We start from the raw sequence: 26969 nt of genomic DNA on the forward strand, positions 1-26969 counted from the left end.
CTCATGGTGGCTGGTGCCTCAAGGGATACTTATGTGAGTGTAGAGCTCCTGAGAAATGCTGGAATGACAAGTGTGGAATGACAGGATTCTCCACTTACTCAGACATGCCTTTTCCCCAGCACACCTATTGAGTTTGGACTGCTGCTTGGTCGTCATGTATTTGATGCTTTTTAGCAGATTGTTAATCTGAATGGAGAGTCGTAGTTTATCCTACAAACTGGAAGAGGAACACTATATGCTTTCTTGCAGATAATCAATTGTTAACAAGATAATATTGAGGATAGTTAAATTCAACGAGATTTATTGCATTTAGTATCTTACAAGTATTGTGGGCATAGGTGGACTTCTAAAATCAAAAGCAATGTTTTGCCCCTTTCAAAACTTCTTTTTAGGAAGCAATTTAAGCTAGAACAGTTGCTCACGTTTCTAGAACACATGGGTTTAAAAGGCTCCCTGTAGGACCTGTGCCAGTTTGAGTTATTTGAAAAAGCCCATCCACCTCCTTGTGATTGAAGAACTATAAATTCATTCACTAATCTTAATTTCATAAGCAAATTTCAGACCTGTGTCTCTGTACTCAATGTTTTGTAGTTAGGGAAAAAACCATTAGTAATCTGCAAAGCCCTTTTCAGAGGGAGACTTTCTTCAGCTCAAGCGTCTTGATCAGAATCCAGCATCAAAATGGACATGAAAGAGCTTTCTCGGGTGTGGAAGCTGTAGAACACCGAACACAACTATGCAAATGCCCTGTGTGACGTGGCAAAGTTAAAAGCAGAATCCTTCTTGGGTTGAAGCGATGGCTGTCGTAATTATAAATATTGAAAGTTATTCTCTTGGGCTCTAAAATAAGGGAGAGAGCAGTTAGAGGCAGCCCGCTTGAAGGTACGCAGTACGAAAGAACAAAAGGCTGAGAAGGTAAAGCGCAGCGAGCCTTCCTTCCCAAACTGTAGCACAACGACAACATATGCAATAAGCGTTAAATAGGTTTGTAGAAAGGAAATTTGGTCTCTTTCCTTGTAACCCAGCTTTCCCAGGTTGTGGGGTCAGACTGGAGAGAACTGGGAGGCAGCAAGCTGCTGGCAGGGGAGGAGGAGGAGGAGGATGGGGAGTAACAGCAGGTTGTGCTCTGCTGTACAGATGTGCCCGGGCAGAGCATCTTCCTCGTGTGGAGTTTGCAGTTCTAGGTAGCTGTGCTTGGTCTCGGTGTGCTCAGGTATTACTTAGGATGAGTCAATAAAATGCATCAATTGTTTAAATGCTTTTATCTTAGTAGTTGACTTCTTCAGCTTTCAGTACAGCCGGCTGGTGAGCTGACTAAAGAGACTTTTCTTCCAAGCAAATGTTTAAAAGAAAAAAGTTTATTTCCACAAGCCCTCATTAAAAGCGAGTGTCTGTTGAAAGCTTTTTTACCTCCTGTCACCTTGTTGGCAGACCGCTGGCGATGGCTGTCTCCGAGGGCCCAGCTGTACAAAGGGAAGACGGTGGGATTTGGGGGATGCTCAGCGTGAGAGCCGTGTGTCCGGGAGGCCAAGACCCAAAGCCTGGCTGCTGACGTCCTATCTACTGCTTAGGCTGTGGACCTGCAGGGTTTGGGAGCTGCAAATCAAATTGGGTTTAAGGTTTTTCTGTGAAGTATTTAAAGATGCTCTTGTGGTGTTTGAGGGGCTGAGTGGCAAGGGAACTTGAATGCCTCCGCTCGTTTCATTGGTGACATCCATGGTGCAAATCAGAAAAGGCCTGAAACACCCGCAAAAGGAGCTCTGCGAAAGAGATGAACTCCGATCTGAGATGCGGATCAATTTTAGTCAGATTCGATTGCACCAGTTTTTGTGTTTCTTGCAACAGGTGGGACAAGAGGTAGGGAATGGTCTTGACCATTACTAAAATGTCGTCTTGGCTATCAAATCTTGTGTTAATCATTTGAAATGCCTTGAATATGCCCTTAGCAATTTTCAGTAGCATCAATTAACATTTGGGAAATCAATTTCCGACTACTAGAATATTAAACGTTTGCTTTAGAAATGTAAATGAGGTGTACCAACTTTGCATCTCACATGCCCTTTAACCCAAATATTCATGAGGCAAAAAATGCTAAAGTCAGCAAACATGAAGGTGTGTTTTGGTGCTGAAATTATGAAATATGAAATGATTGCTGCCAGTGTTGATACTGCACCAGTGTACTCAAGTTCTTTGCTCAGATTCATGGTGCTGGACCACTTCTACCTCTGGCTAGAAATTAGGAAATCCCAAACTAAACCAATGACTGGGTGAAACACTAGAGCCTGTCTACCCCTCGTGGTTCCTTGTGATGCACTTGATGCTTTTTCTCCTCTTGCCCCCCCTCCCCCCCCCCCAAGATTCTATTCCCAAGAAATAAACAACTTAAACAGAAATTAAGGTGCTTCAGGAAATACATAATTAGTTAAAATTAATCTTTGCTTTACAGATTAAAATATTTAGTCTAATCTTTACTGGAACCTAATTGTGTCACCCTTTTACTGTTATCAACGCAAAATATTATAAATATGATTCCTCAGGAAGGTGTTACAGCATGACTGACTTGAAAGATATTTGCCTGGTCTGTCTGTCTTTTCCTATATTGGTCTTAGGTGCATGTTTGCATCCCATGCCCCAGCAAAAGCGCTTCAATAAACTGATGCATTGCTTCAAAGGATCAATCTGCCAACTGAAGGAATGAGAAATATTCCTTAGGGCAAATCTTGAAGTCTACTTTGAATTTTGATTCTTAGTTTCTTTTACATATGAGCACAGCTGAATTTAGTGTCTTTATTGAGAAGGAAAATAAGATCTTTTTGTTTTGCTTAATGCATTCAAACTGATCGTTGTACCTCTTTGTACCATCTTAGGAAGAGCATCTTTGCCTCCTTACTTGGAAACATGTCTTTTGTTTCAATTTCTCATAGTCTTTTTTTAAATGATAAAACTTCCTCTATAACATGTTGCAAGTTTTTTGTTTTCATAGAACAGTTGAGTTTGGAAGGGATCTGTGGAGATGATGTAGTGCAACTGCCCTGCTCCAAGTTTTCTAGTAACATGTTGTTATTTCAGTACTTATTGAGTGGCAGCTGTCCTCAATACACCATGTGGCATAAAGAAGGAATCAGAATATGACTCATCTTTTTGTCTCCAGTATGTAATTCCTTCTGGTCTTTTTTCATCACTTCAGCTCCCTTGCCACTTTTAGATCTTTTAGAAGTTATCACTTTAGTCTCACAGCCACTATTTTCATTTCTCTTCACATGAAACAACTCCTTTCCATCAATTCTTTCCTGTAGCACTCTTACTATTAGGTCTGTATTTTCCTTTGTACTTCTGACTCATTACCAGTTATGAGTATGCAGCAATGGATGGTAGTTGTCGCTGACTGTAATGTACTTATTTCAATAGCTTAACTACCCAATGTTAGTATTTCCTGAATATGGAGCCATACAGCTAGTAAACTGTATTTCATGCTCTACTAAAGTTAATGGGAATTCGGATCGGCTTTGTGGTGCCCTACTTCAAAGTAGTTCAAAGATCTATTTCCTCATTTTCCTCTTAATCTTCGCTCCTCTCATTCCACAAGAATTATCACAATTCTACTGTATCACCTGCTTTGATACGCGAGATGTTATCTTCAGCACAGTCCTTGAAGTCTTTTTTTCTTCCACAGGAAGCAGATGGAAAAAACTGTTTTCATGCTGAACAGATGTGTCCTGATTTTTCTTTGTTTTTGTTTAGGTTTTGCCACAGTCTGTTATCCTAGAATTAAAACACCTCTTCAGAGGCTGATGATTAGAGCTACCTCTCTTTTTCCCCTGCAAAATGTCACTTTTTCTTGATGACTTCTTTCAAAAAGTATGCGGTCCTGAGCTGCAGTAGGCTGGGCATCAAGTTATGCCACTTGAATGGGAACTTTAGCCTTCACCATTAACAATCTCCTATTAGTAATTCTTCTTTTTGATACTGCTACATGAATATATTGTTCATATTACCTTTATATACATCAAGATCTTCAACTTTCTGATCTTTAGCATTCAAGCAACCTAAATGGCTTGCACGCTGTTGGGGCCAGCTCACATCTGTTCCAGCTGGGCACAGCCTTGCTCCAAGATCAGTCAATGTGTTCCTTGTTCCCACCGACGCGTATGAAAACCCACCCTAGTTTCTCTATTACTGTTTTTGTCTTATTGTTGACTTCTGTTGTACTTTATTGTACAACATTTTATAGCCAGCTACAGTCTTTCTTATGAATTTGTCCTGGGGGTTATATTGATTAGTTTGGCTAGGCTTCTTTTTAAACTGGAAGGATATTGGAAGGGAACGACAGACCCACCGAGGAAGTATGAGCCCTTTACTTTCTGGCACTCAGAAATACGTGGTGCTTTTTTTTTTTTCCCCCAGCATCTGTTTGAGACTTCCATGTTGTGCACTAATTACAGTTGTCATTTCGTTAAGCTACGCCTAAGTTGGAGATGGACGTGGTTATCCGCAGGCCCTGAAGTCTCGGCTGTTCCTGGCGAGAGGATCCCACGCTACGCGCGTGACGCTGCACTAAAGCAGGAGGGCTCGTGGCTGTGGCACGTGGAGTACGGATGGGTGGTACCTTATTAAAATTCATCCTCTAGTTTTCCTAATTAATTGCGTTAGTGTGAACTTGGTGTTTCTAGGGAGGTGTAAGCAGTCTTTTTATAAAATCCTCTGGCCATGTTTGTCTCTTTCTCAAAGAACCGTGGACCTCAGCTTGCTCTCTCAGCTGCCGAGAGAGTCTGCAGCAGCTCGAAGTCATTATGCAGCGTTACAAATAACTTCAGACAGGAGATGTGCTACTTCTCTCTCCGGTGGAGTGTTGCTCAGATCTGGAAGTTGCTTTGGTTTTCAGACAGAACTGTAGATCTGGACTAGGTCTGGGCATCCCCGCTTTATGCTGTCTCTTTGTTACTGTCAGAACTCATCATGTACATCTGCCAGACTGTACGTGTGGCATGCGTGCTAAGTAACTTTGGTTTTTGCACAGTGAATCTCCCAAGGAGCTGCTGTCATCTTTGCTGGATTTTCGTTTCTTTGTCTTTAGTGCTTTCTGCAACTTACTGCAAGTTACAAATCACGTCGTCTTTGCTGGTTATGTGAGCCTGGCTCTGGTCAGGGGCGTGCAGTTTTTATGCCCTTGTAGATTCGGGTTTGCTTTGTATCTTTTGAGACCTTCTTTCCCCCTTGTACCCTGTGTCTACCATCTGCATTTTAGAGATACTTTTCAAGTATTTTTATAACCCCTTACACTGTATTTTCAACTCAGTTAATTGTACCAAGTTCACTTTCTGTAGTAAAACACAAAGCGCTTGCAGTCCTTTTTGTTCTTCTGCTACAGCCTGTAGCAGAAAAAATCATCAGTTTCCAGATGACTTTCATTTTCCTTCCTAAGCCATTTTTGTGTAATTCTGCATTCCAATGCTCTCTCTGTACTAAAGCTCTTTATGCTGTGGTGTATTTTTAACTAATGATGTGTCACCGTACCAGCTTGGATTTTCTTGTATCTATTCTGTAAACAACTAAAGTTCCTTTTAAGGGGGAGGAGGAGGAGAAGAAACGGTGCCAAAGAGTTACAAGTCGTGCTCGTCTTCACGCAAGCAAAAGAGATCAGACTGGCCTAGGACCAAATTAATTAAATGTTCCATTTAGTGGAAGATGTCAGTTAGGAATAGATAATACTTTCCATCTGAAGTGCTTCGCTGGTAGAGAATAACGTCTCTGCGTGAGCAAGCAGCTTCTGAATGTTACACAAATGTCAAAGCACTAGGAAAAGTTTTAGGGCTGAGACTTTGCTGGTGAATGTTATCTCCTGGCAGGTTTTTTCAGCTCCAACTTTTCCATTAAGAGGGGCAGCGTCAGCAGAGTGCTGAGGGATTACAGGAGCCAGAAGGACCAAAGCATCATGGAATCAAAGGGAAACTCAGAGTAGTTATTCTTGTTAGTGGGTTGCAGTGCCAGGTCCGTGAGGAGCGGGAGAATGTGCAGGTTTAGAGAATAATACTGGACTGAGTAGCCCTTACATTTATATTTAATGAACTTTTAATTGTGACATACAAGGAGGAGAGAAGAGTAAACCTTCTGGGATTAAGTTTGAGAAAGGAGTTAGGAAAAGGAGTTGGTCAAAGTAAAGCAATACATTGACAAGATTTTTTTCTTAGCAAAGTGTGTGGGGTGAGGAGGAAACCGTAATGCTTTCCTATTTATAATTTTCTGCATTAAATTAATATCATTGTAGTTTCTGAAACTTTAGAGAGATATACAAATCTATATCTAAAGTGAGTTACCTGGAATGTGCATTCTTAAGTTGCAGAAATGTAATTTCACATACTGTAGATGGGTAACTTTAATAACCATTTACTGATGTAATACTGCCCTCTGCTTAAGGAATGCCAAACTTCATTGTGTAGTTGTACACTTAAAACAAAACCTGCCTGAGCAAAAACTGTGTGTATTTATATCCAGGATTTTGGATCTTTTTGTCTGCAAGGCTCGATCCCTAGTATTTGTGGGATGCAAAATGTGAGCACTGGCTGGATCAACTATATCGCAGGTGGATCCTGTTACCCGTCTGGTGTTGTGGATTCTCCTTATGGCTATGAAAAATAATGTGAAGTTGTTTGTTGTTCTGCTCTAAAATTTTTATGTAATAATTTTGGTTTATTATAAGAGTCTTGACTAGAGGTTGTTAGGCAAAAGAATGACGCTAACCCACATACCCATGAAAAAATCAAAATAGCTCATTTTGACTAATTTGCTTGAAATTAATACCAAAAAAAAAGAAAAATTATTTGCTTGTCACCTGAAGTGACTTGGTGCGCTTGGTTCTGCCCCAGTACATCAGACATGTTGGTTTTGCTTGTAGCCACTGTAAGCATATTTCATGTGGGGTAGCAATATCCTGAATTACCATTTTCAGAGAGGACATGGAGAAGCAGCCCACCATTTCACATGCTCTTTTTTCTTTTTCTGGGATCAGCTTATGATCCATTTCACAGATAAAAACTGTTTGACACTGATCTTCTAGGTTATCTCCATAGCACTGGTTTTTAATCCCATAAATATTTTTGTCTAGTTTTAACTGCACAAACCTGAGTCTGCTCCTAATACTTTGGCCCAGGATTTGGCCAGCGCGGTGTGGTACCTTGTGCACTCCGTGATGTGATGCCCTCTGCGCTGGGGGCAGCCAAAACCTCAAGTGACAAAATACACGGGACAGACCTGAAGTAGGTTACAAATGCAGATAGAAGTGTCGACACAGAATCAACGCAGCACATGGACATCTGGTAGAATTTCTGGTTCCTGACTCGAGTGAGAAATATCAGAGGCGTTAATGTGATCACCGCTTCTCTTGGGGTTCTTTTCTCCCCGTTGACCATGTCACTTCAGACTTCTCTTGATGGAGCCTCAGCTTGCAAGCACTCAGGCATGTCTCAGCCTTAACCAAGGAATTAAGCCATCTGGGCTGGAAGAGATTAAAATATTAACAAGAGTATAATCAAGATATAGAGTCCCTGACAGCTGTCTGCTGCTCACTAAGGTATAACCTCCTGCCTGCAGAGGTGAAGGGGTTTGCTCCATGCAGGAGGAGGGGAAGCTTGCAAAAGTCCCCCCAGCTCCTGTCCCACCAGGCTTGCAGGACCTCCCCGAGTTATTGTGTGACACGCAGATGTACCGCACGTTCAGCTGATGGAAATCCCTGTCGCTCCATTAGCTGCGCTGGAGTGATGGCGAGCTGTTCAAACTGATCATCTGTCCCAAGTTCTGCCAGTTAGTGCTCGTGGGGAAAAAAGCCCATTTCAGAATTCCCTTCTCAAAGTCTGGGGTCAGTAACACAAAGTGACGGAGTTAAAACTCTGCATTTTATATAAATATTAGATGTGATATGTTCTGCTTTATTAAGAAAATCTGTTTGGCATTCTGTTACAGAAGAACTAATTGGGTCCGTAGTGAGTGCATAAATTAGGGTTGCCTTATGCAACACCACTGATTTATGCACATTGAGGTTTGAAAATATTCTAGGCATCTTTAGAAGAGATGTGCAGTTTTGGTAAGTTAAAAAATGGCAAAATGACTGAGGGATGTATGTGTTTGTGAATCTTCATCCCAAAGCATACACGTGCAATTATGCAATAGGTAAAATACTAGGCAATATACAAGGTATGTAAGATAAAGAGTGTTTAAAGCTCCCTGCTGTTCTCCATTTATCAGACCTGACCAGATAATTCACAACTTGTAATTATTGGCCTAATTTAGCATGATTTCCTTATAACAGAATGTGTGATGATTAATATCGTATCTTATATTTTCACAATGAATCAGTGAACATTTGTCTCCATAAAGATATGGAGGAAAGCACTGAGACATGGAAAGGTATGGGCAAGTGTGATGTCATTTTTAATATTTTTTTTCCTTCATGATAATACTTGGAGAAACAGTCCCTGAATTACACAGCAGCCTTTTGTCCTCACTGAAATGAGCTGAGTGTCTAATGCTCCTGGAATCCTGAAACAGGGGAAGAGATGGAAGGTCAGGGGCTCAGTTCTGCAGCAAGCCAGGATAAGAAGCCCCAGTCCGTACTTCCATGAGTCAGAAGAAGTAGAGATGCGGCAAAGTGAATAGTTTTCCCAGAAAAGCACAGGAAAGTAACACAGAGAAATGTTTTGCATCCTGCAGCGTGACTGTGGGAGGGAGCGTGTGCCCAAGGGTCTCCCGTGGGACCCTTCCCGATTTCCCTGCAAACTGAAGTGCTCCACAGATGCATCAAATCTGTTGTGAATATCAAAAGTTAACCTCTGATATTGCAAGTTTAGTACATTATTTTAACAAAGTATATGGACCAATTGGTGTGTCTGGCAGAGAAAGTTGGTGTTTTCTAGACCTCTGCTCTATTAGGAAATGCAGGAGGCCTCGGAGTTTACGTTGTGGGAGCAAACGTATGCAAGATAGGGCTTTAGTTGCACCAGAATAGATTCGTGTTATATATTGGAGGGAAAAAACCCACCTTTTCCTCTTGCTAAGTATTGGAACTGAGTTTGAAATACGGGTCTCTATCTTTGGATGGAGCACAGGGTGGATAATCACTGTCAGGAGTGCCTTCATTACGGGCATTTGTAACGAAGATTTAAGGTCCCCTAAGGTCGTGCCTTCTCACGGCCCCTGCAATACTTCATGAGAGCAAGACCATGTCCTGAAGGAAAGGCATCATTCTGGCAGCAGGCTGTATGGAGAAATCAGTCGACAAGTGCTTACAGCTTGACTGGGTTTCAATCAGAAATGCTTTGGAGTACAGAAACGATAACATGGAATTTCAGTTTACGATGTGTACGAGGAGGACTGTGTTAATGGAGACTGGGGCCAACGGATGCCTTTATTTCCATTTAACTGGTATGAAAGGCTGCCTTTGGATATTTATTTTAAGTTTTCCACTCTTGAGAGGGGTCTGGTGCCTTTAAAGTGGGTGGCAGCCCTCTCCCGAGAGCTAGATATCTATTCTCAGCTCTACATACCTGTTCATGTGCATGAAGATATTAGATAAAATATATTAATGAAACCAAACTGGAAACCGAAGCTTTCCAGCTCTCAGGAGAGTGGTCTGATGACTGCATTGCAGTGGCAGCAAGTGCTGTAGCCTGGCAGTAGTATGTGATCCAGCCCAGTTAACTTCTAATTTCCTGAAGCCCCTCTGGATCACAGCAGCAGGAAGGAATGAAATAATTTGATATTGGACATCCCTCTGTAATGTGCTAATAGGGACTGCAATGCCTTTTGGAGCAGAAGGGCTCGGGGTCGTCAACTCGTCAGATGAGTTACCATCTCAACTTTATAAAGTCTCAGCTAGTATGGTTCTCCTGCCAGCATCCTTGAAGGGAGACAATAGTGACCGTTGTTCGCTTAAATGTACCTTTATTGGGTAAAAATTTTCTGAGAAGCGGGAGCTCAGTCCAAGCAAGATGCAAAGACTGCCAAATGTGCTGTCGCGGTGGGATTTAGTTATGGATGCACCGAGTCTTCAGCATAGTGATGTGTGAAGCACTTTTCCTGCCCAGAAGCAACGTTGTAGATTTATTTGGAGCTTCAACATTACGTTTCGGTATATACCTCCAAGGCAAGGTTTTCACTAGACTGAAGTTTTAAGAATCTAAACTGGGGAGTTAAGTACTTCTACCATATACGGTGCACCATTCTTTCAAAAAGGAGATGTCTTAATTTACAAAGGTGTTTTCAATATATAATAATCATAGTGTGTCTAGAATATACCCTTTAATTAAAACAAAGGCGCTTGAGAGGAGTGAAATAAATACACCTATAAAACAAGTAAGTGCTCACAAGGTTTTCATTTAATCAATAGTCATGTCGGCAGTGATTGCAAAAAAACTTCAGTACACCATTTTAATCAGAGATGTTTTTCCTGGCACGGAGGCGGAAAATATACTGATTAATTAATTTCTATTCCTGGAATGAGACAGCCTCCCAGCAGAGCTAATCTGAACAGCTTGGTGACATGGCAATACGCAGTAAAAATGTAAGTGGTCCCTGAGTTCATGTTGTCAGACCCAAGGCAAAACCCACAGCCAGTGCTGGAGCTGATTAACGAGTAGGTCTAGTCCAAAAGAGCAAGCGGCAAAACTTCAGTACTGGGGGAACCTGGTGGTGCTTTCCATGCATTGGGTTTATTGAACTTTTTTTTTGCCTGGTTGGGAGCTATTTTATGACTTTTTACGTAAGTAGTTTTTTATCTTAGGGCTATTTTAGAGTAAAGATCTTTCCTTTTTTGATTTGCATGTCAGACTGGCTCCCACAGTCTGCCCTTGTTCAGCAAGCAGGATGCCGGCTTGTTGTGCCCGTGGGGATGCAGACCATCCCAGATGAGACGGGAAAGGTAACCGGCTTTCTTCAAGGAGGTATTGACAGACTAGTTGCATATAATTAGAAATGTTAACAAGGGCATTATTGTGCTAATTGTTACGCCTAATTATGGAAAAAATAGAAGTTTCATGGCCACTTCCTGCTAGACAGAATTTACAAGCTTTCCAGAGACTAAAAACATTAATTAATCTACTGTGCTTGTTTAAATACAAGAATATACTAGGAATATTTTCTGTTCCAGGGGGGGAAAAAGGAAGAAACAAGAGTATGTAACCTTTGTAGTGAAGCAGCCTATTTAAACAAGTAGAACAAAACTAGAAGTAATCACAGAAATGTTGTTTTCAGTGATCCAGTTGATGAAACAGCCCAGCAAGCAGCTGTAGGAGAACAAGATGTAAGTTGGGCCATGGGGAGGAAGCATGAAATGGGGGAGAGGAGACAGAAATATTTGACATTGGCTTTGGTGGCAAAATTGGCTTAGTGTGAAGCTGTTGGGTAAAGAAGGGGGGACTTGGAAGGACTCTGACTTTTAAGGGGGAGAAGGGAGCTGTCTGGGAAGGGGAGAGGGGCTACCTGGGGTGTAGCATAATCCTCCTCAGTACACTTGCAGTTCCTAACGCAGTTGAGCGTTTTCCATGCTAGTTGAGTGGACTGTGAATGTTTTGGGTTTTTTTATAGACCTTATCTCTGGCTTTGTTACTGTAAGTAGTTTTCACCTGCTTCCACCCTCCACGTTGGCAGAGTTGTGACGGTACCGCGGCTGCAGTGCCCGCAGGAGAGGCTCGGTTCCAAAAGCAGGGTCCTCTCCTCCGTGCGCCAAATCCCCCATTCCACCATGATGCCAAATTGATAAACACCCCTGTACCACTTGCAATATCCCTCCAGCATACTGTCGGGCTTGTATTGAGAGGTGACCCATTCCACGGTGTCTGGGCTAGAAACACTTCAGCAGCGGTTCAGAGGAGGGCAATGGTACGCACAGAGCATCCCCCACTGGTCCAGACTGGGATCTGTGTTGTGTTAAAATATATTGAGAACCTCTGGAGACTGATCTTGATCCTTTATACTACTCTAACTCCACAGGAGTAAATGGACTTTCATGGAGTCATACTGGTCAGGCGTACATGCCTAAAAGCTTTGGTGGGCGTTCGTATGCAAACATAACAGGCTTCTAAAATCATCCTAAAACAGTTCAGTTGTTTATTGCAACCAATAAAATTAATTGCAATGACGTTCTGTGCAACTGGTTTATATGCTGAGAATTTCAGGTGGCCAAAGATGAACGTCTGCAGCCGTGATTTTAGAAATGCTTTTATTGGACAGTTGCAATTTTCTCTTAGTTCATTAAAATCAGTAGATGGATGTTATGATCCATTGAGAATGACATGAACTGTTAAGAACTTTCAGTATGGGATTTAGTTATTACAAACTGTAATTCAACTTCCTTTTATTGCTGCTCTGTATGTGAGAGTTCACATCTTTATCATCCTGTGAATTAAGTTAGATTTTAAGAGGACGAGAACTCCTTGAATTCTTTTTCTCCCAGTTTATTTGCACAAGAGTGTAAGAATTCTGGCCCAACTGTACTATTTCAAATAGTTTCAACAGTTGGATCATTCACTCGATGGGAACTTTGAACTGTATCATTTAAGTATGAACAATTTGAACTTTGAGAAGTAACGCTGAGCAGTTAAACAAGCTGTTTTGCATAGAGCTTTACCTATTTGCACCCCTTTCAGCCCTGTCACAATTGCTTGTTTCTAAGAAATCAGTGCTGTATATTACAGAGAAATCGTATAGTCAAGAATATCTTGTGCACCAACCGTCTCAGAAGTTGAGCACTCCAATCAGTTGACTCAAATATTCATTATGAAAGCAAACCCCTGCTGATTGTAATGAGAATTTTGTCTGCCTAAAGCTTTTGTGACTGGGTCTCGAGTGGTACTTCAGACTTCTTAAGAGTGTTTCAGAACCCTTGCTCTAAGACAGTCTTTCCTAAAAATAATGCAAATTGCTGTTAAAGCCTCATTCAAAAATGGTCGTATTTTTCCACTGGGTCAAATGGACTTTGGATCAAGACATGAAACTTTGTTTTCCGAGTGTTGGGGTTTTTTTTTAGGAGAAACTTATTCTTCACTTGCATGCAGCTGTACTGCACATCAGATATACAGATGGTCTTTGAATCATGCAGGGTTAATTAAGATAGCCATGTTAAGATAAAGTTAATCTAAAAACTCACCCCTTTTCTTGAAAGCCATTCCAAAAAAGTAGAGCTTGCAGAATGCTTAGTTGCTCCTCATTCAGTCTGGAGGCAAAACACAGAGAAAGGGAGATGGCAGTGAACGCTTTATTGCTTGACTGTTTTCAAAATGCTGTCACTTAAAAGGCCCAGAAGCAGCCACAAAAAGTTTGTGAAATCTCCAGTCTCACTTTTTTTGTATCAAAAAGGCTTTGAATAAACCTTACTTTTTTGACAGATCGGTAAATTTTCTGGAGCGAATCTACCCATCTTTACTGTTTTACTAGTCAACACTAAAGCAATGCATTCCTTAAGGGAAGGGTGAACACCTAGAGGAAAGATACAAATCATAATTAAAGCTAATTAGAGATTGGGAATACAGATGGAGGAAACCAGGGGAGATAAAAATTTGGGGGTTTGTATAGCTCACAACCCCAACAAAGTTTAATGTCTGGTGTAGGGCAGGAGTGACCTCTGGGGCTCTTGCCCACACATCTCTGGCACAGTGGTGGAGAGTATTACTATAATAATAATAAAAATAATCTGCTCTTTGTGATGGAAAGTGTGGTCATAGTGGTAATTGTTCATAAGGGCAATCTCTTCCTTAGCTTAGAAAGGGAAAACTTGGTGCTGCCGGGACGTACTGTATCTTGCAAGGTTTTTAAATGAAGCGGAGCTTTTTGCAGTCCTGAATACATTTATGTAATAACAAAACAGATTTTTGCAAAACGCTTTTACCGTCAAATTGAGTAGGAGAAGCGACTCCGTATCGTGGAGCTGCGTGATTTTAAGATTAAATGGAATAGAAAATCGCAAAGTACCTTTTCTTAACCTGATGAAACTCCAGTAAGACAGCAAACTTCTGATTTTTAAGTTGTCAGGTGCTGCTTGTTCCATGAATGGGCCACCAATCCTGTAAGATTGAAATTTTCTGGGTTTAAGTGGTAGAATTTGCAATAGGCTTTGCATTTATCGTAACTGGTTTGTGAATGGTGGCAGACCTTAATGAGCCTGACACAAATTCATTAAAGAACTGTGCCACAGTACAAAGGATCAGTGAATGAAAACCTGAAATATTGAGCTCAGATAGCAAAGGGTGGTGCTAATAACCCATTGTTAATGAGTTTTCTGCGCAGGAAAGATTGCACAAGTTGAGTACAGGCACTTACTCTGACAGACTATTGGCTAAACATAAACAAAAACACATAATAAAGTTGATACTAGAAGATACAAAATTAATGAACTCTAGGTGTTTATTGCAAGGTGTTTTGCAAGGATAAAGAAGCATTCAGAACATGATAACTAATTGTAAAAATCCAGGTTTGAGTACTTGATATCTTTTTTCCTTTTGACAGTTCAACGTTTGCACTCTTTGGTTAAATCTTCACCCAATAATGATGCATCGCTTAAAATTGCTTAGAATTCATGAAAACAAGTCACTTTGGGATTGTTCCAAACCCCAGTCGATGAAAAGGCCATGCAATTTGTACCATATGGCTTTGTTTAGGTACTTAATAGGATGACAAATTATGAAGTGTTGTTTCTAATGCAACAACACTAAAGGTGTAAGCTATGGAAGACAAGTATATTTTGCATATCTTTTACCATTGGTAAGTCTTGATTTGAACTGTTTTCGAAGTTCTTGATATGACTTTTTTCATCAGTTCTTTCAGTCGTTACACAGTCATCATTTTTTAAAGCTATTCAAAAGTTACTTTAATTCTTTGGTTTACGGAAAAGCCAAGGTCTACTAATTTTCAATATTTATTTAGTTGTCTAGAGATCTTGTTAATTAAATAAATGTAATTGCATATTGATTAAACACTATTAAATCCCCCAGAATAATAGTCAAGATTTCTTAAATATTGGAAAAATCCTTACTGCAACTTTTTGCGTCATTAAAAAAATTCTTATACAATGTGGTTTTTATCTACTGGGAAATGGTGCTGGGCTCCACAGGACTGTGAATGTTTCCCTTGACTGATAATTTTGGGCAGTGTTGATGGACTAGAGTCTTTGCTGAAACAAGCAAAATTTCCGACTTTACTGTTTGCTTTGCCTTTAATGTTAAAATAGCACATTTTTAGCTGTTCTGAGTTTACTTTGGCTTTGGAGAGCTCAATGTCTGCTAAAGCTTGTGACATTAAGGGACTGAAATTTTTCTTTGCTAATGTCTTCTAACACTAATGCCTGGAAATGTCTGTAATTCCCCGATATGTTTCAAGGGAAATGCAACGTATTTAAAAAAATTTGTTTTAAAAAAAGGCACTGTCCTTTATTTCTATAATGCAGAAGTGTCAATTTAAAAAATGGCAGCTTCTGGAACAAGAACTACATTACCAAGGATTTTTATAACTTACTGTATTTGTCAGGGCTCAGGAACCATTTGTATAAAAAAAGACAACCTGTGTATAAAAGCTTTCTGGGAGACGTGATGCTTCTACGTTATATTAAATACCTTTTAGAAAGGATGATTGCATTTGAAATGTTTGTCCTTTCAGTGCTTAAAAGGCTCAGCGTGCACCCATAAGTTAGCAGTGTGTTTTATGTTATTTGTATATTTGCATTCCTGGTCTCTTCTTTTCCTGAAAGTATGTCTATTTGCATTCATATATCACTCCTACAGTTGTGCACTAACGAACAAGAAACTTTGTGCAGTGCTTCATAAGTTAGAAAAATATTCTTTAGTCAATTATCTTAGCAGTTGCTTTTTTGTTTTGTTTTTATTAGTTACAGAAATGCATTTTAAGTGGTTTTAAAATAAAATATTAATATATTTTCTTTTAAACCTGTAGTCCTCTAGTCTGGTGCATCCACATGTTCATTAAAAATAATTTGGATATAAATGGTATTGTACCAGAATTCAGTTCAGAGCACTAATTACATATAAAAGCTTTGGTTACGCTAAATGTTCAAGTACTTGTTAAAAACAGACCATTCCCAATCATCATCATTAGCATGGATATTATTAAAGAACATTAAAGTTTATTTCAAGGAAGTTCTGACTCGGGGGAAGACAGATATCTGAAAACAGAAATGAAAAGGCTGAACTTTAAATCCTCAGAATGAAAGAGAAGGGGAAAAAAAAACCCTGAGTCTAAAAGTTTGACACAACTTTTTCAGGAGGGTTTGTCTATTGAGTGAGAAAATGGGATATTAAGGACAAAATCCTTCTCTGGGATCAGTATAATTTGTATAGGTTTGTCACTTTTTCTATGTATATTTGGGATCTGTAGAATCTTCCAGTGCAATTTTGCCTGAATAGTGCAGGATGTTTGATCTCTAGTGTGTTTGCCTTCATTTCCATTTGAGAGGTGACAAAAAGAAATCATCTAGGGTTTGGGTTTTTCTGTGTGTGTATATACACACAGTCTAAACACTGAACTATCCAAAGTAGTTTATTGGGCTTGACACAGCTGTAACAAGCCAATAAGCAATTTAAGTTTTGTGCCAATTTTGCAAGAAATCCATAGTAGCTTGCTGTAAATACTTTATGGTAATGTGGATGCAAAGACTACGGTCGCTCCCATCAGCGCTTCCATTTTTGTTTCAGTACCCTTCAGTGTGTTTTTTCTTGTTTAAATTTATTTTCTTAAATTCAAAGTGAAGACCCTTTCCCCTAATAAGCAGCTATTTATTGCCACTCCAGACTAGGTAAATCTTCATCCTGTATTTATGGTCCATCTTTATTTTGGTGAGTAGTAGGGTTGTATTCCTGGAAGAATCAGCTACAAAGGATATTTTGAGGAGCCTTTATTCTTTTATCGAGGTGAATAAAAGTTCATAGTTAAGATAACGTAGATCCTGTGAAGCTGAGCATGAACTCTGAAACAGTGGAAGTAAGCAGATGCATTTTTATAGTGCTGTAAAGTAAAATCTTTGTAAATAAGCGCTAATTACCCCTCTGACAGGGAACAAAACCCAAATCTGGATCAATTTAGGATGCTAGGCTTTCTGTAAGCTGTTTTTGTGAATAATCCAGTTTATGCATTTATTAACCTATAAATACATTTTTATATATCCCGATGACATTTAGGTATTTTATTAACCACAATAAATGCCAGACAAAATTGAATTAAGAAAGCTTGTAATGTGCTTTACTACCAGTTTTAAAATTTTGCTGAGCTGTAAATGGTCCTGCTTTATATCAAGAATAAATCTGCTTGAAGACTACAGGAGTAATTCTTTTTTTCTTCATTGCCAGAGGCCCTGACCTTTTTGTTGATGGCTGGTTTCTAACAGCTTCACCTATATCTTATTCTTTTTGATTCTGTAGAAATTTGATTATCTGCCTTGAGCAGCAGTCATAGTCCCAGGAAGAGAAGGGAAGCCATTTAGGGGATGGTCCAAAATACCTTCCAGTATCGCAAGATGGAGAGGTTGGAGGATGCTGGACAAAGTTGTAACCACCCCGATTCTGCAGACACCTTGCAAAATGCATACACAAGGTTTTCCTTCTGTTCTTCCAGTTGTTGCAATCACAGCCTCAAAACAGGTACTAGGTTTCCCCAAAATGTGTGTGTGTGTGTGTGTAAAATCTGATTCTAAAAGATGAGTTTGTTCCAGATAAGACCTTTCCCCTTCATTTGCAGAGTAAAGTACATAACTTGAACAATTTGCAGTGAATGCACCAAAACGAATTTTTCTATGTTAAGTTTTTTTCTGATTTGCTCTTTGGTTGCTGAAGAAGCTTATATAAAAGTTCATCCCTTCCTGTTTATCATTCTTTATGAAGCCTCCTGTGCAACATCGATCTTGTACTATTTGTTTACGTGTTCTACGTGCTTTTGGCTGCTAGTAATAATGTTCACTTCCTTATGTGAGTGCATTTTTTTCAATATTTGTATATGAGAAAGAAAAAAAACAGACTTAACACAGTGTGATTTTTCTTGTGAGCCCACTTAATTTTTTCTTAGATAATGAAGTCCAATGACCTCATTATTTTACAAAGTCACTTCATTTTTATGGTACCTAATCCAGTGCTTGAGTTGAAGTTAAAATTGGTGGAGCATCTTCCTGGGTAAAGACACTGATTTAACTAATTCTGGATTAATATCGCAGTTCCATGATAATTCCTTGGGACTAGCTACATGGGCAAAACACCTTCTTCCTCTGGGTTAGGGCTGATAAAGTTGAGGAGCTCTGTGTAGCTGAGAGCAGATGTTATCAATGTGCTCTCCGGTGACAGCAGTTCAGGTTTGCAAACTTCTGTTGCTCCTGCTAGTTACAGATGAAAGCTGCAGGATGCGTCAGGCTCAGGGTACCACTGAAGCACCGGATTAGCTTCAAGCATCTGCTCATAAAGGTATAAGGCTGAAACTGAGTGTTTTAAGTGAACTCATGGTGTGGAGAGTGAAAACACTTTAAGGGATTATTAGTGTAAAATCTCTTCCTGTTGGTGGGCTATAAAAATGAACCAGACCCCAGGGCAGAACAGGTATCCCTGTAGTGGATGGGGCAGTACAAGGAGCAGCAGCTCCCTTGGTATAAACAAGGACAACTCTGTTCATTTAAAAGTATTCATAAGTATAAACTGCAGGCAATTAAGCAGGCAGAAAGATGAGAGAGTCAAGGGTTCAGAACAAAAATATTTTTTTTCCCCTATTTTGTCTCTGGAGTGCATAATCAGGGAAAGGCCATAGCTTTTGTTTATATTGACTTAGGGGCCTCATTTGAGGAGCCACTGACCACCTCATTCATTTATAAATGCTTCCTTATCTATTACGTGTGTACCCATGGATCAGAAAGAAACAACGTACTTCACAGCAATATCAATGGCAGTGAGCATCTCCCATCCTGGAAGAAGAAGGTGTCCGAGGTTCCACCAGGCTATTTTGTTGTTGTTTGGGAACAGTGGATATAGTTTAACTTGCATGAAATAATTAAACTATCTGCTATGTAATGGAAGATGGGACAAGGGGTGGAAATGACTTCTTATTGCTTCAGATTACAGCATAATTTAAATCTGGCGTGGATGGCCCTAGCAATCAGGAAAAATGAGATGGTGAAGCCAGGCATGTTGTATGATCTGACCCATAAAATGATACGTCATATGCCATCTTGACGTGTGCTGCATAGAAATCCATAGCACAGTTTTGCTTGAGAGGTTTTGTGTTTGGAGTTCAGTTTTGAATAAAGACCACGCTTAGAAGCGTCGAGAGCTCTTAACACTGGCACCTTTCTCTGAGGAATGGTCCCTGCTGATTTAGGGCATTTACATGGCAAGACAGAAAACGTAAAGCCTCCTATGTAGCTGCCAGAAATACACATGTAAGCGTGAACTGATAAAATTTCAGGAATCACCCACATATTAGTAGATACTCAAGAGGCTCCTGTTACTTATGCGTGGATATGAAAGGGTGAAGACAGAAGGTGTGGCTTTGGGGTGATCTGAGATGTGTGATCAAATAATATTTCCCCTTAGCTGCGCTGCATACAGACAGTAATGAGACTGCAGATTGTGCTTCCTTCCTGAGCGGTGGTGGACTAAAGTTACAGAAATAAGCGGCAGAAATCCGCCCCCCCCCCCCCCCCCCCCCTCCTCCTATTTTAGGGCTGTAACTCACCTAGAGAGATGCCAGAATCCAGGCGGAAAAATATTGTCAAAGCTCTTTGCAGCCCATTCCTTATAGGCATGGCAGGTACAGGTCAGTTTTAGGACTGTTTCACTTGGTCTGAGAACCTGGATTATTTTTTTTTTAAAGATGTAAGTGCTAAGGAATGACAGGAAAATAACACTAGTATGTTTATGTATGCCTTATTTCTGAAATGTTTCTGGGTGAAGAGGAGGCTGGCTGGAGACAGACGCATCTGTCATCTTGGTTTCCGGTGAGCACACATGAACTTCTTAGCCTAAAATATGTTTTATCTTGTCTTATTTTATGTTTCTTCTTGGAAGTGTTGTAGGTGTGATAAACTTATTTTTGTTTTAAGCTCTTATGCTTCTCAGTAGGCTAGTTCAGCAAAGAAATAACCTTCATTTCTGGCATAACGTGAAATGTCCATCATTCAGTATTACTGTGAGTAATGCCCTCTATGATTTAAAATGCTTTTATGTGGACATTTATCTCAAAAGAAGAACAGGCATTGACCACTTGCTTACTGCATTGCCCCAGAAACCAAACACCAGCTGAATTTTCTTGTCATACTCTCATTTTTATTGTTTTATTTCTCAGAGTAATGACTAGCAAGACCTACCTAACATTTTCCATGCCTTTTTCTCTTTCTCCTGACGCTGGTACTGGTAATGGTCCCTGGCCTTGCTTTGCTGAACAGCAGCGTGCCTTCAGAGCATTTACGTATTCCAACACTTATTCAAAGGGAAAATAAAGCAGAGCTAGTGTGCATAAAATTTGCTTTCTGTATGCATATGCTAGTCTGGAAATGAGATTGCTTTGGAGATTTTTAAAGAGTGTTTTTGACTCTGAACCAAATACCCATGTGTAGTGGGAGAAATCCCACCACCTAACTTGCATCAAAGCTGTGCAGGAGTAAAGTCCTCTAAATGTTGCTGCAGGCCAGCGTTCATCACCATGATATTTTCAATACAAGATGTAAAGGGCTTAAGGGGAAAAAAAAAAAATCTCAACTTGAGGGTCAAAGCAACTGAAATGGAAGTACTTTGAGTCTGATAATCTATGACGGTGTTTTATGACTGTAGCTTTGTATCCCTGGGTCAGCATTTCCTATCGTTGGTCACCGTTATCCTAAATCATTTCCCTTCTATGAAATGGGCTGCTCGCCTGTACTACCTGCTGCTGGAAGATAGGCTATGGGGAGGAATTCAGTAGCGTGCCCATCTCTCTAGTGAGGGCAGAGATCACAGCATACCCGTGCACAAAGTCCGTGGTATATTATCCTACTATGTAGACCAGCTGAGTTCAGAAAATACTTGGACTTTAGCTTCCATTAGATACTGACAATACTTAAAACCAAAAATGTTTTGGACTAATCCAAAATACTTTGGTTAGAAAGAATTGCTTTCCATGCATTTTTTTGTAATATTCATCATGCTCTTATTCGATCTTCCTTCTTAGTCCCCCAGTCTATAATTATTTATGTTTTGAAACAGAAAACTTGTACCAAGATGAGTACAAGTGTACAGCTGTTACTTTAGTCCTTAAATCCATAGAACATTTATTGAGCTGCAACCTAATTAGCATTGCTGTTGGTGTGAGTGCTGGGCCCACTGCAAACTGGTTGATCTTCCATTTTGTTTGTTTGTTAGCACTGTAGCTGAAAGCAGCAGGAAATGACACACACAGATTCCAGCATTCATTTAATAGGGTTTTCAGAAATTATTGACTAGTACACAAATGCTTTGAGTGCTTTACAGCTGATTGGACTTGATTTAATATATATGCAGGTACACTTAACGTTCCTCCTTGTAAATCGCTTTGGTTGTGGATAACAAACTAGAAATAAGGTGCTTTCAGGTTAGGCTGGTGATATCCGTAAAGATGTTGCAGAATTGCTACTGTTTTCCAAAGGACTTCTTCAAACACCATCCAGACAGCTGGAGTTGCTGAATTGTCTCTGTGGCCTTGAGATTAGGGACTCGGAGGTACCGTGGCCATGGCAAGGTGGCCAGCTTCTGGTGTAAGTAAGGGTTTGCGCTGAAGGGATGCACAACAGTGACATGGTGAGAACCGAAGACAGAAGAAGATACTGAATTTTAAGAGTGAAAAAAAGAAGTAGCCTCCCTTAGAACAACATTAAAGTCTGACTGGAATTGATGAAAGCAAGGAGTTTCTCCTAGCTTTCCCACTGTTCCCAACACACCCTGTTGTAGCTTGAAGGAGTTATGAGCTGCTTGAAGACAGATATGGAGGGTTTTGTTGATGGTGAATTGTCTGTTTTCATTTGAAATATTCCTGCTCTTCCCATCTAAAATCAGCTGCATAATATTATTTTCAGTATTCGGTTTGTACTGACTAGTGTGCTCTATTTAATGTATAATTCAAGTATCTTAACATTCCACTAGTTGCTGTGCATTTTTAACGTGCTAGTTAACCTCTTAATGTTGTTTTGCTTAATAACCTGGCCAGTTGCCTCTTATTTACAATGAAGAAATCTCATTAGTTAAAAATCATCTGAAAAATCCTGGCAAAACAGAGAAACTTGAGAGTCAATTGCTGGATTAATGTTTATATTTCAGTTTGCAACTCAGATCCTGTCGCGTGGGTATAGAGCTCGTGGAGCGATACAGGAGGCAGCGTGGGGAGGGGAACAGCTGATGATGAGGTTGGCTGCTAGCTTGGGTGGCTGAAGTTTGGACGGTTGCACTCCTGACTTCAGTCTAGTAAAAGCCAACTAAATGGCAAATCAGCAAGGGATTGGGAGCATCTATTTGCCCTAAAGATGCTGTGGTTTGACTCCTTGGCATTTTCCTTTGCTAATGAAGGGCCGTAGTCCACCTGGAAATCCACGAGTCACTAAGACTATGCTTGTGCTCAGTTTGAAGCTGTAGGAATGCAGATAGTTCATTAAAATACCCCATTTTTCCCTTCGTTTAGAGACTGGCGTGCCAGAGAATAGCTGTGCTGCCCAGCCAGGCTTGTTGAATTGTCTCCAGGCTCTGGAGCTGGGCTGATCCCACCCATCTCTGAAGAACACTAAAACTTTCTCTTGCCAACCTCTGTCAGAGCTCCCAAAAGACCACAGTTTTATTTACTGCTCTTTTTATAAAGTGAGGGCTGAAGAAGTCGCACTTATAGGTAGATTTAACAGCAGTGTAGCCTAGAAATGGAGTATTGCAAGTTTTATCCCAATGCCTAAATTAGGAGCTATTAAAAAGACCCCTTGTTATTTTCAGTATAATGCAGGACAAAGTGACCCTGTTGAGTGGGGCCCTGGTGTGGAGTATCATCCGTATTTGTTTTGTAAACGATATCATAAAACACCTTTATCTTTTCATATCTTGTCTAGCCAATAAGGTTAAGAACACATCTGGCCTTTGAAGCAGTGGTGGCCTGTTCTGCTCAGCCCATAATACTTTGAGAAGACAGCATGAGTTTAAAATGTTTGAGAGATCAATTTGTCCATTTAATGAACGTAGAGCAAGATAAATAACGCATGTATGCATATGTCACTGGTGCTTAGGCATATGCATGTCAGCGTTGATAAAGTAGTGAACTTCCAGTGTTTTGACTAGATTAGTGCTCGTCTCTTCAGTGAAGCAATGCGGGCGGTTCATTTAACACAGCATCATCAATTTCTGTTAGGACCAGATATTTTTTCTTCCTACTTGAAGCAGGTCAGACTTGAGAATTCATCAAAATGAAAGTGCACATAGACCAAAAAAAATTCAATATATGTGTTTCTTCTCTATGTGGCACTTCTACTCAACAGCCTCTTCAGATGAGAAGACAGGAGGGTTACATGAGCCTCAGTAACGTTTTGTGCCAATGGAGGGGGTGAAGGAAGAGTTGCTTGCTTCCCCCCTCCCCCCCAAGAATATTATAATGAAATGGACTCTTGTTGCATTTGATCACAAAAGCGCTTCTTAACGTGATACTCGGGAACATCATTTTCTTCTCTTGGGCAGCCATAGTTCACAGTTGCTTTGGCAGTTACATTCTATTTAATCTGTCAATTTTTCTCACATGGTGTAGCTGCTGTGAAAGAAATTGGAGCCGTTATACTATGTGCTTTGATATAGTTTGTAAAATGCAAGGTGGGAGACAGTAAACCAAACACAGCATGCCAGTAATTTCTTTAAAATAGCTGATGTTCCAGCGCTATGATTCTCTATCCTAGGGAGCTGTCATCATGCCTCATGGAAGAAGACTGCATTCTTTAAATGCTTCATTTTCATTTGTTTTGATGTTTTGCTGGTGCCTATTAAATACACTCCACAGTGCTTGGAAGCTTTCACTCAGTTTCTTATTTCTAATGACTCTCTGCTCTCTACCTGGTCTGATTTGTTTGTGATAATGCAAGTCAAACTCCTCCATGCGAATGCTGCATGCATAGCTTCAAATGCAACTACAGTAATTGATCTTTGAAATATTCTTCGTGTTCAGAACTAGCCCTTACAATATTTATGAGTAATAGGAAAAGCTCTGTGGCAAGAAGCTGCCTTGTTCCGTGATCCTGAGGGGACTTCATAACACTGATTAGCAGGGAGGGTTTCTGATTTATGGTAGTAATAATGGTGGCCGAACAGCACCGGGCATAGGCTGTCACTGTCCATGGAGGTAAAGGGGTTGCATGTAAAGCTGCTTGTGAAGTCATCGTAAACTCCTCCATTACTGTAAAAAAAAAAAAAAAAAAAAAAAAAAAAAAAAAAAAAAACCACCCAAAAAAAACCCCAACCAAAACCCAAACCAACCAACACCCTTCAGTCTTTGTAATTATTAAATGTAATGTATTAGATGTGGTTGCCTCTGTTCACATTTTGCATCTCAAAAATACAGAAAATGAAAGAAGTTTGTGTTAGAATTTAGCAATACGCCGAATAGATGACAATAGTATGGAAAACTCCATAAAGTGCTGGGGTATTCCGAAGCGCAACATCTGTCAGCTAGAAAAAGTTACACCGCTTTCCTAGAAACTGTTCCCAAAATGGACTTGTGTGGGGGCTTTAGTATTATAGCTATGCTTCTTTAAACAAAATAGGTTTCTTATATTATTTTTCTAATTGGTAGAGTGTAGCATCTCTTCCAACTCTTGGACCTGATATCCAGGCAGCTGAAACTGTGATATGTGGGGAACTGAGGTGCATGGTATTTTCAGTGCTATTTGGCTGACCATGTGCTTGAAGAGAGTCGTGTAATAATTCAGTTTGTTTAGTTATCTGTTATTCTTATTGATTTCTGCAATGTTTTGGAGGAACAGAGGGAAAATTTCACATATTATGAGGAAATTGTGTACGCTGAAAATAATTTGGAAATCTTTATTTCTTACTGTAGCTTTTGTAATAAGGAATTGTGAATTTAAACTGTGGTTTTCTAGGTTATACTATCCTTTCCCTAAAAGATACTTCAAAACTTTATGCAAATCTGTTCTTTTATACTGTTTTGTAACCTTCTCGGTTACTTTTGGTAGAGCCTTTTCTTACTCTAATAGTCTGTATTCCAAATGTCTTCTAAAGATTTTTTTTTATTATTTTTAGTCTTATCCTAGTAATTGCATCAGACTTTCTATAAGGGTATTCGGGTATAGAATAAAATATATTGATGGAAGTGTTTATAAATGAAAGAATATTCACTATCTTTTCAGTATAAAATCCTGAGCCACCCACTTTGTGAATGTGGGCTCCAGCCTTGGTTAGAAGCTCACCCTTTCTCCTGGAACCATCATGATTTAGAAGCCCTGTAGGGAATATATTAGTTGATCTGTCTCTTTTTCCTCTTCTCTCTACATGAATGGGTAGACTATCTCTTAGCATAATATTTATTTCTTGGTCTCTTTCTAGGAAAAACTTAATGAACTAAGAATGGTTCCTCTATAGGAACTGCAAAGTGATTTAGCAGAGAAGTGTGATCGCTCCTCATGACCATGTGGTTTTAAAAAAGAAATACACTTTTCAGATGGTGTTTCAGTACACTTGAATTCTTTTTTTTTTTTAATTCAGTGATGGAAAAATAGAGGAATAACTACTTATGTTTTACATTGTAGGAAAAAGTTGCATTTGAGATTAATGAATAAACATGCTTTGTCTTAAATCAGTATTATCATTTTTCTAATGTTTCCAAATCCAAATAACAGCGACTTTTGTAACAACTCAGTAAAAACAAGGCAACTTGAACAAGCCAGCAGGAAGCAGAAAATTCTGTGCATTTATTCAGTGTACGTTTCACAGAACTGGTGCCAAATTCAGCATCTCTGGTGGAGCCTGATGCAATTTCCCTGAAGTTAATGGAATTACACCAGGTCCGAGTCTGACTTCTGGTCTGGCTCCGTGACCTCTTGCTCGTCTTTGCTCTGAAACTTCCACACTGCGGTTTTCAGATGACTCTTCACATGTTAGTAAAGTGGCGTGTATCTAGGGATTTTAGTTCTTGCTTCTGACCTTCACAATGTACTTCTATCAATATTGAGAAGTTTAATGGTACGTTAATTTTATGCAAATTCTATTTTTAATTTACTGTATTATTATCTGCTAGTATACCATACTCCTCCTGTAGCACCTACTGACATAAATTATACTGAAGCAATTATCAGTATGAATTCAGCTCTGTGCATACCACTGTGTTTTCAAATTATCAATGCTACTGCTCAGAACAAATGCACAAATCTGCGGTTAATTGGTCCTTTTTGTAGGATGTTCTGAGCATGTTTTTATAAAAAAGGCACTAAACATTCCTACTGACTAGATAAGAACATTATCTACCTACTTGTTCTGCATGAATTAGCGTTTTTTCCCCCCGTTAAAGTATTATACATACACAAAGAACTGTCAAAATAACTTTAAAGGATTTGCAAAGCCAAAAAAAAAAAAAAAGGTTAGAAATTTTGCCGAAGTGACTGCATTTCAGTTACACTATATTTCTGCAAACTAATACAGTCTTTAATTACATATTTTCTATAGACCTGTCACTTAGGATATTTCTCCTGTGCAGGCTCTGGTTGTCTTCAGCAGGTTCCTGCAAGGGTCACCCAAGAGCCTTTCTCTCCCAGCTGTGCTTGAAAGTCTCTACCCTTGAATTTCTCTATTCGGCTGCTGTCACATTTCAATAAATTTTATTTGCACCTTGTTTAAGGGATGGTTGTGGTGGGGGGGAATTGGCTAAAATCAAAAGAAATGATAAGGCTGAAGGGTTGGGCAGTGTGTCGGGTCGCTGGATCTTGCTGGGGTTCACCTCCCGACGCGGCCGCGCTGAGCACGGGA

General features: G+C 39.8%; 1 protein-coding gene across 4 annotated transcripts in view; it reads left to right on the forward strand.

Annotated features, from left to right (window-relative positions):
* The window catches only part of LOC126049544 (contactin-4), a 346808-nt gene that overhangs the window by 44915 nt on the left and 274924 nt on the right, over positions 1–26969 (forward strand). The window contains exon 1 of one of the 4 annotated variants that reach the window (XM_049826064.1): positions 19943–19963. The exons of the other annotated variants lie outside the window; for them this stretch is intronic. The gene's annotated coding sequence lies outside the window, so the exon portion shown is untranslated. Of the gene's footprint in view, positions 1–19942; positions 19964–26969 lie in introns of those variants that run through there. 4 annotated transcript variants of the gene reach the window in all.

Source organism: Accipiter gentilis, chromosome 23 (assembly GCF_929443795.1).
Source record: "Accipiter gentilis chromosome 23, bAccGen1.1, whole genome shotgun sequence".
Taxonomy (NCBI): Eukaryota; Metazoa; Chordata; class Aves; order Accipitriformes; family Accipitridae; genus Astur; species Astur gentilis.